A 14263-nucleotide genomic window follows, 5' to 3' on the forward strand; every position below is an offset into this window, starting at 1 on the left:
AGACACAGGAGATCCTCATGTTTGAGGACTGGCAAAAAGGCCACTAAAGCTGGACTGTAGTTAATATAAACATTTATTAAGCATCTGCCGTGTGCCAGACACTGTGTTGTTTGTCCTTCATTCTCTAAGAGGACCATGACATCAGGAAGATGATACCATGATTTGCAAGTGAATTGGATTTAAGTGAAGGAGGGCTATGCGAAGTCAAGAAACTCATAATAAGATGGGGGAAGAGAACACATAAAAAGTTGAAAGTGGGAGGGAAATGCAGGGAAGGAGTGTACCTGGCCATGAGAGCATGATGAAATCATGCAGCCAATGGGAAATGAGGACATGTCCATTTTGGGCCCCTTCCTTAAATGGAGGACCTGAGAAGGGCTCTTTGTTGTCCTCTCCAATCAGGGAGATGATATTTCAGAAGACTAGAAAGATGGGAAAGGGCCAGGTTGTGAAGAGTATTATATGCAATACAGAGAAACTTAGATTTGATCCTAGAGGTAGCAGTTACGAGGCCATTAGATTTTGCTGAGTAGAGGAGTGGTTTGGTCACATCTGCATTTTAGGAAAGTTACTTTGGTGGCTTCATGGAGGATGTATTGAAGCATGGAGAGATGAAGTAGCAAATAAGCTAGCAGTTGTGAAATAATATTAAAGGTGTAGATATCTGCCTACACATTAAAAAAAGTTGCATATCACTCTTGCTTTTGCTGATATTAAAAAAAAAAACCTCAAGGTTTACAAATTACTTTACATAATATTACTTCTTTTAAGCCTCAAAACAGCCCTTTGAGGTAGGTAGCACAGGTATTATTATGTGCACTTTTGCAGATATAGACACTGAGGCCCTGAGAGGTTAAGTGGACACACGGTGTTAAAAGTGGATTCAAACCTGGTTGTCTCCTTACTCTAGGTCCTCTGCTCTTTCTACCACACCCTATTGTCTTCAGTGGCTCCCCATTCCTTGGACATACATATTTCTTAGCCTAAAATTTAGCTTCCATGATTTGGCTCTAACCTACATCTTCAGCTTTATCTTTCACCATTCCCCTATATCAGCCCTCTACACCAGCCAGCTTGGTTTACTCACTGTTGCCCAAAGATGGCTCAGGATTACTACCTGCATGTCTTTTGACTCACCCCCACCTCCAAATCCGGAATGGCTGCTTAGTTAAATCCTACTAACCTACTAGTTCAATCCTCCTATTGTATCATTTAAGAAAATGACGTCTTCCCCAACAGGTGAAGTGCCTTGACCAAATGTCAATAGCTAACATTTATATAGTGCTTGATGGTTTGCAAAGTGTCTCACACATGTTATCTCATCAGATCCTAACATCAACACTGTGAAGTAGCTGCTATTATTTTCTCCATTTCACAGATGAAGAAACTGAGTCTGGGAGAAGTTGTGACCTGCCTTGAGTCACACAGCTAGTAAAAGTCCAAGGCTGAACCAAGGTTACCAGACACACAGGTAACTAACAGGAGGGCTGGGGTCACACAGTTTCTTGCATTGTTCATTGTCTTTGTATACATATGTCTCATGCTGCCTCTTCAATTAGATTCTAAGCTTCTGGAGATCAGTTACTATACCCTACGCAGCTTACCCAGCCGCACCTAGAGCAGCAATTTGCACAATATGAGATGCATAAAGATTTCACTTATTGGTTAATTTTCCCTCTAAAGAGAAAGTTGGCTGAACGTTGAGATATCCTGAAGGTTAAAATTTAGTTTCTTCCCTTCTCTTCTTGTAAAAGCCAGGAATAATGATAACAGTGCTGATGATAACTCATTCTCTACTTTTCAACTGTGCCTCTGTTTGGGGAATGAGATGCCCTATCCAAGATAAACTGATCGCTTGAAATTTTCTCAAGATTTCAAGCTGCTAATGCAACACCTTCCCAACTCCTTCAGCTTCCTCCCCACTCTGATTGGAAGGTTGGAGAGTGGAGCTTTAAATTCCTTCCAAAACTTTCCTTTATAGATCCCTCCCCTTTTCCTGCTTTCTTTTGTGCATTGTCTTTTATTAGATTGTAAGCTTCCTGAGGGTAGGGACTTTTAAAAACATGTTATTCTGTAATACTTGGCACAGAGTAAACACTTAATATGTGTTTATTGAATTGATGAATGATGGTGATGATAACAAAAATGATTAAAGATGTAAGCAGCTAGAAAGATTGCTTATAACTTTATAGCTATAACGTTATAAGCATGGGTTCCATGCTAATGTTAGAATAGCTATGATTAGTAAGAGCTGTTTTGGGTATTTTTTGAAAGTTCCGAATTACATTTGCTTCTTAGATGTAACTTGCCTGGGAAGCATTCCTTCAGGGTTGTTTGTGTTTGATTGAACAGATAATAGTTGTTAACACTTTGTAATTGCATCATTGAGAGACTCTGACAGTGGGACATATTAATAGCTGTATTTATATCTGTGGTAATTGTTACTATGTCACTTAATACCCTGAGGCACTGAGCTATGACCAAGGAAATCCCTTCTCCAATCAGATCTTAGAATCAGCTTCTATATGTGTTGAAAGGCAATTGCTAGAGAAGTCTGGAAATGTAAATAGCTGAAAAAGCAATATAAAAATTGTACATACATCAAAAGAGAATGTTTCTCTGGTACTTCACAAATGTTTTTAAGAAAGCAAGCAAACTTAGAAGGAGGCTGCCAGAGTATTGAGAAATTCTGTGCAGATATATGGGAAACATGGACAAGATTCACGTGGGATATGAAGGTATAGATAGGTTGCAATATGAACCAATGGAGGGAATTAATAAGATCACAGATATACTTAAGTATTGTATCTTCTGCTAAAGTCACATCATATGCTTCATTGTCATGTGTGATGATGACCAGGGCTTTCAAGGGTGTACCAGGGCCTATCAAACTAGAGACACTTCAAGTACAAGGTTAATAATCAATTGCATATCTGCCATCTTGACTCAATCTAGTTAAGTCCAGAGAGGACACCAGGGGTTTATCACAAGGTGATGAATTTTATTGGATGACTCCTCATGAATTTGTCCACTAAAGTGAAGATCGGTTGTAGTCTGCATCAGTACTATCCACATATCTCTTTCTCTTCTTTCCCTTCCTCCCTATTTCCTTCCTCCTTTGCTTTTTTCTTCCTTCATTCCCTTCTCCCCTCTCTTCATTCTCTCTCTCCTTCTTTCCTTCCTTCATTCCCTTATTCCCTCCTCCCTCCCCTCCTCTCCCCTCCCCTTCACCTCTCCTCCCCTTTCCTCTCCTCTCCTTCTCTCCCCTCCCCTCTCTTACCCTCCCCTCTCCTCCCCTTCTCTTCCCTCCCCTCCCACATTAATTATTTAATGTGTGCATAGTTTTGAGAGTCCCATGGCTTACATGATATCTCAGAACATTGCGCCATTTACAACAGAATCTAAGAGATGACATATATAACTTCCAGCATGATCCCAAAATCATGAGAACGTAGATATTCCTCCTTTTAGGCCTTGAAGTAGTCATCTGTCATCGGTGGTATACGAAAGTCACTCCAGAAAGACAAGAAACTCTCCTGTTTAAAGACTTAAAAGGGACAGAGATGTCTGAAGTCCCATGAGGAATTCATGATAATGTCTGCTGTAATCCTTACCTCTGTATTCCACTCTCATGGATCTCATTGCAAGATATTGTCGAATGAATGAACGCTTTCATATTTATTGGAAGAAGTGGACAAGAACCATAGGACCAGAATGTGTGGAAGGATTTCATTCTGCATTTGGGTAGGACATATTCACATGGTGGAGATCACAGATCTATTGGGGGGACCTTCCAGTGAAGGAGAAATTAAAACTCAGACTTTTAAAGAAGTCTGGGAGATTCTACGGCAAACTGAGTGTTAGAAAAAATAATAAAAAAGGAATAACATCTGAGCTGGACTAAATTTCCCCTGAGCTTCATTAATGTAAAATACTTAGAAAGAAATTATGATCACATCTATAAAAATACTCTGAGGACCAGAAAAGTCACTGCAAAATATATGGTTTCTACTCTACCTGTTTCCAAGGAACTTGTGCATATATTGGTGACCCTGACATTGTCCCCAATAGCATACTTGGGTACAAACTCAGAGAGTATCTGTTCCTCAAATCATTGCTATTGCATCGAGTTGCTTATCCTGGTTTTGTTGGGATTCAATTTACCTACATGCCAAAGACAACAAAAAATGTTATAGGGCTTTAACTATAGTAACATGATCATGAAATTATTAAAAATACATGAACCAGATGGAAAACCTCTAGGGTACACCATCTGAGTACTGATATAAGATTATAATCCTTCATTTATGAGCAGCCTGTTTAACAGCATATATTACCTACTACTCCACAAAAACTACTCTTTTCATGTTTAGCTGTCCAGAAGCCAATTACTAAGGGGCCTGACCAAAAACTTCAGAAAATTAAAATTTCATTAGACAATCTGTAAAAACAGAAGTACTCATTAAATTAATATCAGTAGAAAAACAACACAGTAACATTCATGAAATATGTATTGACAACATGACATCTGTTCACCTACTGGAAGGCTATAAATAACTACGATCTTTGAACCTTACCTGACAATTTGTTTAAAAAAGCATTCATTTATTAAAGAATGCAGAAATTGAAAAAACAAACAAAAAGCACCTCTAGGAGTAATATCTAATGATAACTAAGTACTGGTAAGGGACCTCAAGAGATTATCTGGTTCTGTTTCCATGAGGCAGATAAAGAGTTATTAAATTCATTTTATATTAAGTAAATGAGGTTCATAAAGTAAAGATTTGTTAGGGGTCACAAACAAGTTGTCAGTAGGAAAGAGATAAGAATTCAAGTTTTCTATAGCTTAGTTGAAGAATTGTCAAGGACAATGAGATGTTGTAGGTCTAAGAGACTGAGTTTGGAGGTGAGAGAGAGGAATTGATTAGTTGAATGAACAAAAAAGAACCTATTGGATGGCATTTTTCATCATGAGTGTTTTAGGATTGTCTTGGATCATTGCATTTATTGCTGAGAATAGCTAAGTCATTCATAGTTCTTCATTTTACAATATTGCTATTACTGTGTACAATGTTTTCCAGGTTCTGCTCATTTCACTCTGTACCAGTTCATGTAAATCTTTTTAGGTTTTTCTGAAATTATCCTGATCAATATTTCTTATTGCACAATAATATTGCATTATAGTCATATACCACAACTTGTTCAGCTAGTCCTCAATTGAGGGGCATCCCCTCAGTTTCTAATTATTATTTGCTGGATTTCAATGTTCTAAGAAACACTGTCAATAATAAAAAATGTCATATGTTTTACTGCTTATTTGGGACATCTTCAGAAGTACAACTCTCTCCACTATACCATTATACCAGGGCATTACTTTCTTAATAAACAGCTAGTTGTTGCAGTGAATAGAATGCTGGACTCTGAATGAGGAATCTCTGACTTAAATCCTGTCTCAGACACTTCCTTAACAGTATGACCCTGGCAAGTCTTCAGTTACCCCATTTATAAAATGGGGATAATAATGCACCCACCTCTCAGTGTTAGTGTGAGAATCAAATAAGGTAATATTTGTAAAATGCTTTGGAAACCTTAAAGCACTATATGAACACTAGCTCTTTTTGGCTATACAAAACTGCCTTCTACTTGAGACTTTTATAACTTACCTGGTTGCCTGAGAACAAACTAAGTGCATTTGGCTATCATATCTACTAATTTATTCCATTAAACAATAAATAATTATTAAGTGTGTTATGGGAGTTTTCCAGCCTGGGTTCCATGAGAGCCCATGGAAAATCTCATCCTTTGCAAGGTCTACAAGACTTCAGGGTAAAAAAATAAGTAGCCAAACTGAAAAGAAAGAAAAAAGTTTTATGAGTGAGCTAAGGGAAATTACTTGGGCTGGTAGGAGCTACATCTTCTTTGGGTACAGATTTGGGTTTTTATAGCTTTTTAGGCTGGGTAAGAGTAAACAGTCAACCAGTGACATTCATGGCAGAAAAGAAACGGGCAAGAGTGCAAGCTTCAGAGTCACAGGAGTTGCTAAAGGTCAGGTGGAATCTTCCTGTAGGAAAGTGCATTTCCCTTTAGTTAGTCATTTCTAAGATAACAGAGGGTTCCTTTAAGATAGAATCACTTTGGTTCATCCTGTTATTGCAATTTGTAACAATAGTGCCGCTTGCTGCTACTGTGGCTGTGCAAGGCCAATAACACCAACACACAGGAGGGCTGTTAGCACAGGTTCTTTGATCTGCTTTTCTAAGGAAAGCAACTTTAAGGTGTTAACAATCTCACTTTAATCAAACATACATATATCATTCACTTAGTTCAGGGGGAAAAGTCAGCACCCTGAACTTCAGAGCAAATATAAACAAATTACAAGCATACATTATATAAACAGAGCAAATAAACACTAATTAGCAGACAGGCTTCTAGCTGTCTGTCCAAGCAATATATAGTTACCAGAGAAACACCAACATTTGGGTTTTCAAAGCTGGGCGGCTCCAGTGGCTACCCAGAGTCTCCTCTGGTCAAATCACACAACATTCTTCCAGTGAGTGAGAGCCCCAAACAAAATGCTAACCTCTGAGTTTACATATCCTTCTTAGGGCCCGAAGGCTTCACACCTAGTCAGCAAAAGAGTACGGTCTGAGGCTTTTCACCTAATAAGACTTAATCAAAGGCATTTGATTACTTTAGCATTCTAAAATGTTCCACCTTAATTACCAATACACAAGTAAGAAGGGGAATAAAATGCAGCCTGAGGGCCTCTTACTCACAAAACTCTATGTGGCCCTGTTTCTTTATCCTTAAAGATTTTCTTTATCCGGGGAAATGTTTCCCCAAAACTCACAGTACCCATGGTCATCCTTTTCTGCCATGAGTGATTACTATAAGCAGGGGACTATGCTATGCTCTAGAGATACAGAGAAAAAAATATAACATTTCCTGCCTGCAAGGAACTTATTCTTGGGATATATGAACAAAGGCATGCATGTTGGGTGTCTGGAGGCAATGCTGAGTACATTCTGGAAGACCCAGTCCGAAAAGAAGTGGCTTTGTGTTTTAATTTAATCACATGATAAGCTCTTGGAGTTATAGTACAATGGAATAAATGATGAATTGCTTAATATAGATGTATAAATACATAGATAGCTCTCATTCACTAGGAGCTTGTGTTTATACTACTGTTTGGATGCCTTACCATTGGTTGGCCTTTGACTTTGACTTTAGAAAATTAGTTGGGCTGATCCCCAGTTATCAGCCCACTGTGTTGCTACCTTGACATATTTAATAAACTTCTATTCATTCTAAAAGAAAAGGAACTTATTTAACTGGCCTCATTAGGTATGCCTTGCACAATGTAGTGTTTGTAACCCTTTGTCAAATGTTTAGTGTAAGAAACCTCTCACTTTACTTTTTAATTCATTTCTATGATACCTCCTTTTAATGTTACAGTAAAGCTTGGTTTGTTAAGATAAGAAAAGGAACAGAAAAATTAAATTATAATGAATGTGCTGATAAGAATTCAAATGACTCCAACTGCTCAGTTAGGAACTTGCATAAAGATCATGTAAGGCATCAACTCCAGTGCATGCGATATAGTGAGTAATAACCAAGAAATGGGCTTTATCTCTTAGCTCAGGTCAGTGCAGTTCCTATTCAAAGTCATCAAAGTTCCTTTGACAACCAGATCTGTGATTTCCCAAAAAATAGATTATAATGCCAGTCTTCATTATATAGAGGTCACAACTTTGATCAAAATGTTTCCTAGAAGTAAAATAGAGAATAAACAAAGAATATTTTAGTTTACATGGTATAAAAAAGCATATGTGTTTAAACTATGGCCCCTCAACTCATTTTATTTTTCACTGTGCTTCTAGTGATCAAAGTCACACATTTGGAATTCATTGATAAAAGATTTTAAAAAAATGTAAGGTTAATAGATGTTTTTAAAACTACCAACTATCAAAATCTCTTGGGCTGAGCTATTTTTATGGTCAAATTTTAATGGAAGGAAACCTATTGATGTATTGTTATAGGAGGGCAAGCAGGTTTATCTGTTCAAATGAGAAAAGTGACTAACCAAAGCATAACGGAGCAACATTGACTGATGGACTGTGTTTGACAAAAGTTCGGAGTCCATTCAGGGGTCATAATGAAAAAGCTGACAGTTTTGAGAAAAGTTTATTTATAAAACTTGTCAGTTTGCTTCAAAAAATTGATCTCCTGATGACAAAGCATGAGCAGCCATATCCCCCAAAAGCTGCACATTTGAGTAACTGCATCCAAAATGATTGAATTGTAGTCTTGCATGACATTATGCAACAAATGACTGTCTTTACTGAGGGGAAAACAATCTCAACGACCGTCGTTGATACTAATGACTGTGGATACCATGAACAGATTTCCATTGTGGTATGTTATTTTAAATGAACAATAGTCCATTTGAACATTTTGTGTCTGTTCAGAGATTCTTTAACAACTAATGCTGAGTCTATTTTTGACCACTTAAATGACATCCTTGGCACTTTAAAAGTTGACTGATCATCAGTGATGTCTACCTGTTTTGATGGTATAACTGCTGTATTGTTCGGATGTATAGGGAGTTCAAAAATAACTCATGAAATATAAAAAAACAAACTCCAAATAGTGAAACACCATATGCAGCTAGGTGGTAGAGCAGAAAGAACAGTGGACTTGCAGTCATGAAGACAAATTCAAATCCAGCCTCAGGTGCTATGTGATACTTGGCAAATCACCTGACCGCTGTCTGCCTCCATTTCTTCATCTGTAAAATGGGGCTAATAGCTCTCAGGGTTGTTTTTAGGGTAAAATAAGATATTTGTAAAGCACTTTGCAAACCTTAAAGTGCTATACAAATTTCCTTCTTCCTCCTTCTTTTCCTTCCTCCCTCCCTCCCTCCCTTCCTTCCTTCCTTCTTTCCTTCCTTCCTTCCTTCTCTTCTTTCTTCCTCCCTCCCTCTCTCCCTCCCTTTCTTCTTGTTCTTTTTCTTGTTCTTCTTCTTCCTCCTATGTACATTATTTGAACCTCATCCTGATGATCAAGATATACATTCCAAGCAAAAAGAAGAGAACTTCCTTTGATTTTGGATGTTATTCAGATTCATTATGTGTTCACGGAGAGGAGTCCTATGTGATATGAAATAACATAAAAGATTTCACAGGAGGAAGGAGTCCAACTGTAGATCTTCTGAAACTAAGAGATACATGTAGAACAGAAGTAGTGTCCATTGTAAAAGTAAATTGATAAATTACTTCTCGAGCTTTACAAGACATTGAAGACATTGAAATAAAAGTCAGAAACTTTTTCCAAAAACTGAATATATTCACATTCTTAATTCTAGTGCCTTTCCCCTGTTGGTTATTTTCAATATATTTTGCAGATAGCTTGTTTGTACATAGTTACTGACATGTTGTCTCCCCCATTAGACTGTGAGCTTCTCGAGAGTAGGAATTGTTATTTGCCTCTCTTTGCATCTGCCGCATCTATTACATAGTTGACACTTAATAACTGTTTATTAGCTGACTGGCATTCATTTTTGCCTTTCATGTAATTTCCCCTATAATCCAAGTGGTGGTAAAAATGAGGAAGGCTCTGCAAGCTCCTGATCTCAGCCTACGATTGGCGTAGGAAAATTGGGCAATTCTTTGACTACAATGAGATGTGGCCCATAATATTTTCAATCCGTTTTCAGTGACACTGAAAATATAAGTAGTGAATTATTTGTTGATTTCTCCAGATAAAAAAAAATTAGTCATATTGACATTTTTGAGTCTCAGAATCACCTGGATCCAAAAGAAGAGCAGGAGAGAATAAATTCATTTTATCCCTTCCTAGATTTAGTGATTATTGATGCTGACTAGTAATTTGAATAGCAAAACCTGTAAAATTATATCTCCAATGAGAAAATTGTTGAGTTTAGACTTTTGGCAGAGATGAGATCAGAATTATTACCAAGAAATTTAGTGTCCTTTGGGGAGTTAGTGCTTGAAGTCAGATGACTCGGGTTTTTGTTGTTTAGGACTGTTTTTGACTCCATTTGGGGTTTTCTTGGCAAAGATCCTGAAATGGTTTGCCCTTTCCTTCTCCAGCTCATTTTACAGTTGAAGAACTTAGAGAAACAGAGTTGAGTGACTTGCCCAGGGTCACACAACTAGGAAGTATCTGAGGACAGATTTGAACTCATGAAGAGGAATCTTCCTGATTTCAAGCTCAGTGCTGTATCTACTACACCACCTAACTTCTCAGTAAATGGCTTGATTGGCTAAAGGGATTGGATTAGTCTTCCATGTTCCAGGACTTTTACAAAATTATTTAGCACTTTGAATTCTTATTTGATAAAAGCTGTTCATATGAAAGCTTTTTTTGGAATCTACCACATATTAAAAACAATCTATGAAGTAAACTGTCCTAATAGAGCCTCAACTCCCTCATGAATTTGTACACTGAGTAAAAACTGTATTCATCAGTTAATTACAATGAGACGATTGAGGATCATAAGTCCATAGCACATGGTGATCAATGTCTGGTTCTCTAGCATAGTAATTCCAGACATTTTTGGTCTTAGGATTTCTTTATATTCTTAAAAATTTCTGAGGATCCTCCAAGAGTTTTTGTTTATATCAATATCTATTGATATTTACCATATCAGAAATTAAAACATTTTGGTATTGATGGAGTGCTCATGTCCCAGCCCTAAGATCTTGTCTCTGGAAGCCTCCCAATTTCTTGGTAGGCCCTTGTCCTATGAGAAAATTTTCTCTTGCTGCAGAATACATTCTCTTATCAGGACAGACAGAAGGGTGCCTGGCCCAAGGATTTTTGTCCCTGGCTGACTCAAGGACTCTTCCTCCCACCCGAACCCCAAAGTCTATGCCTCTGACAGCACCCTCAATGCCTGGTATATGCCCTACACTTTCTTCTCCATAGCTCTCAAAGACACATGGACCCTTAGATTACATTCATAATTAGTATCTCTAGTATTCCTTTCCCATATAAACCCCAGCACCATCCTCAGTCTCTCTTATGGTTCCCATAAGGACCCTTGCCTGCCTTTGTTAAAGCATTACACTAAACTTTTTGCCACTTGACTAAGAGAAGGCTTGAGTATGTGAATTCATTCCAGGCAACTCTGCCTTGGCATTCTTGGAGGCCCAGCACCCCCAAAACCTCATCAGGTATTATTATGAAAGTAGCTTAGATGCCATGGGCCCCCAAAGTGGTTCTTAGGGACTCAGGAGTCCCTGCCCCACACTTTGAGAATGATTACTCTGGGACAGGAAGATTAAGAAACTTTAATCTGTTTTTATCAGTTTAGATTAGTTAATTTGCTTAAAGATAAAGATCATGAAAATTGACCATCTTTTTGGTCTGCTTCATTTTCAGTACAACTACTTTGTAATTTGTATCTCATTTAAAAACTTATTTTTAAGTAAATATTAGTTAATTTTAAATAAATTAAGTTTGTGTTAGTTTTTTTTAGTTTGATAAATAAAAATAATATCATGAATGAGTATTCAATAATTGTTTCCCTTTACAAATGCACACTCTAAATGTGCTTGCACATCTGTGAATGTGACATGACTAGAGATATGTATATACAAAACAGCACAAAGTATTTAAGATGAGTACAGAACAATGGCAACCAAGAGATATATTCAATCCTTTCAACCTTTATTAATTAGCACCTACTATGTGCAGACACCTTCCCTGATTTTTCCATGAGATAGGTTGCCTACTCACATGAGCTGGTGCCTTCCTGTTGAGGGTTAGGGGAGACAAGGTTCAGGAACCCCAAGACTGGAGTTCCCAGATGGGGTCATTGAGGGGGAGTACCCCTTAAGGACCCAAGTACTGGAGAGGGTCAGGGCCATCTGGAATGAATTCATGATCTCAAGCATTCTTTAAGTCAAGGTGGCAAAGATTTGTTGGGCAAGAGTTCTTAGGGAACCTGTAACCTTAGAGGGATGCAGGAAGAGTTTTGATAAGAGATTTAGGGGTGAAATTTAGGGGTCAATTAGATGTTTTGGGGTGGGATTAGGGAGTGGTTAAGGGGTGGTCATTTCTTAAAGGAACATGCACTTTTTGTATCTACTGTGCAGATGTATTACCCAGAGTTCACTGGGAAATAGCCCAAGGAGGGGGGCTACTAGGAGGTGTGGTTTTGACTGTGAAACGTCACTAAGTTAACTAATGGTCAGGGCTGACTGGTAATATCTAGGTGGCTCTCATCAAATGTCTTGTTAGACAAAATAAATGTAAGAGTGTATACATTTGACTATGTCTAGGATACATATCAGTAAGTAGTAAATATGGTCATGACTCAGTGCACAGCCAATTATCAGTACACAAGGAGTCAGTCTGTAGGTAGACACAGCTGCCTATGGTGAAAGCAGTAGGGATAAGTGTGTTGCTGGGGCATGCTGCCCTTGAGCTAGAGAGAAACCATCTGAGACAGTATTTGGAGGCTAGAGAGAGATGTGATTTTGGAACTGGATGTGGTTTTGGAATTGAGGTTCAGGCACAGGCACTCAAGCAGAAACTGTTAGAATTAGGGTCCAAACATGAGCACCCAAGCACCCCATCATTCCCTCTTGAACCTTACAATCTATTTTCCTTCATACTTAGGTTGTGATTATATTCACAACCCAAGTAATTTAGAATTCACACTCTTCCACAGGGTAATACATATTATTTCTTTATAAATAAAATTGTAAACATTTGCTCTTTGTCGTTTTTTAGTACAAAACAAGACTTTTAGTTTAGACACCAACGAAAATGTACTGTGTGTTTCATTTGAGATTTTTAAACAACTATCTTCAATTTAATTTTCCAAGAAACAATGGTAAATCCAGATGCTAAGTAGGAGGAAACACAAATACTACAAATGTAACAAATAAATTTATGCCACACAGATTGTTGTCGGCTTTCCCCGTGTTCCTTCTTATACAATTTACTCATTTACTTGACAAATCTAGTCTACAGAAATTCATTTTTTTATTGAGAGCCTGCAGTATCTTTAGTATTGTTGAAAAGAAACTTTAGTATAAATGGACATTTTAGGGTTTTTTTCCTTTTTATTTTTCCAAACTACAAACACTCCTGATCATTTATGTATCTCCTTCCTTTCTCCTTTTTTTCTTCTTGTTGTCTTTCTTCTTTTTTTTTGTCTTTTTTTGTATTTTTTTGGTCTTTCTTTCACAGGTGGTATCATTGATTAGTACCATTTGCTAAAGACTTCATTTCAGCTGCACATTCAAACTAATTACCTTAGGGATTGTTGGAATGAAGTTTTGATGGTTTTGGGAAGGTAGGTTCCTACTTTTGCGCTGCTGTGGTGATCACATGGACAACAGAGTTTGCCCCTTCAATAAAGCACAGTACTTAACTTTTCAAAAGTGAGGATTAAAGGAATTTGGACGTGAAGTAAAATGCAATTTCAATGATAATAGATTTGTGCTCTAGCAAGGCACTTTTAGGCACTGGAGAGACAGAAAAATGGGACAGTTCTTGCTTTAAACTGAACATTCATTTTTGCTACTGTCAGGTGATAAAGAAGTAAAAGGAGCTAATTCTTAATAGTACCAGTACGTTTTACCTTGAGGAAGCAGTAAAGGGCCTCAGAAATACAACATATTATTTTAAACTAAGGGACTCTTTGTCCTAACTATTCCAGACCTTGCTAAGTACACGAATGTAAATAATTCAAGGAAGTCAGGACAGCTGCACCTCCTTTCATGCTCTTTTCCTTTGATGATCCTCAACCTGTTTTTTCTCCACAAGTTGTTCTAACCAGAGTAAAAATCTACTTGTTCTTGAGCATTATTTACTTTTTAGTGAAATTTTTTCCCTACTTTTTTCTTCTTTGTAGTGGAATGTTAAAGAGGATACAAAATATACACAGATAGACAAAGTAATTCCAGTGAGGAAGGGGTGAGGAGAGCAGCACTACTACTTGGCAGGATCAGGAAAAGCCTGCTAGACAAGGTGAAAGCTGCATAGACTCTTGGATAAAGCTAAAGATTTTTAAGAGGTAAAGAGGAACAAGAACATTAGAAGTGTAGAAGGACAGCCTGAGAAAAGGAATGGGAGTGGAAGATGCAGTGTTGTATATAGGTTTAACAACAAACCATCTATTAACATTATATAGGGAATAATGAAGAAGCCAATTTGACTCGAATTTGGAATCCATGAAGGAGAGAACAAGCATTGTAGACTGGAACCAGATTGCCAAGAGCTTTAA

This window comes from Trichosurus vulpecula, chromosome 4 (genome assembly GCF_011100635.1).
Source record: "Trichosurus vulpecula isolate mTriVul1 chromosome 4, mTriVul1.pri, whole genome shotgun sequence".
NCBI classification, from domain to species: Eukaryota; Metazoa; Chordata; class Mammalia; order Diprotodontia; family Phalangeridae; genus Trichosurus; species Trichosurus vulpecula.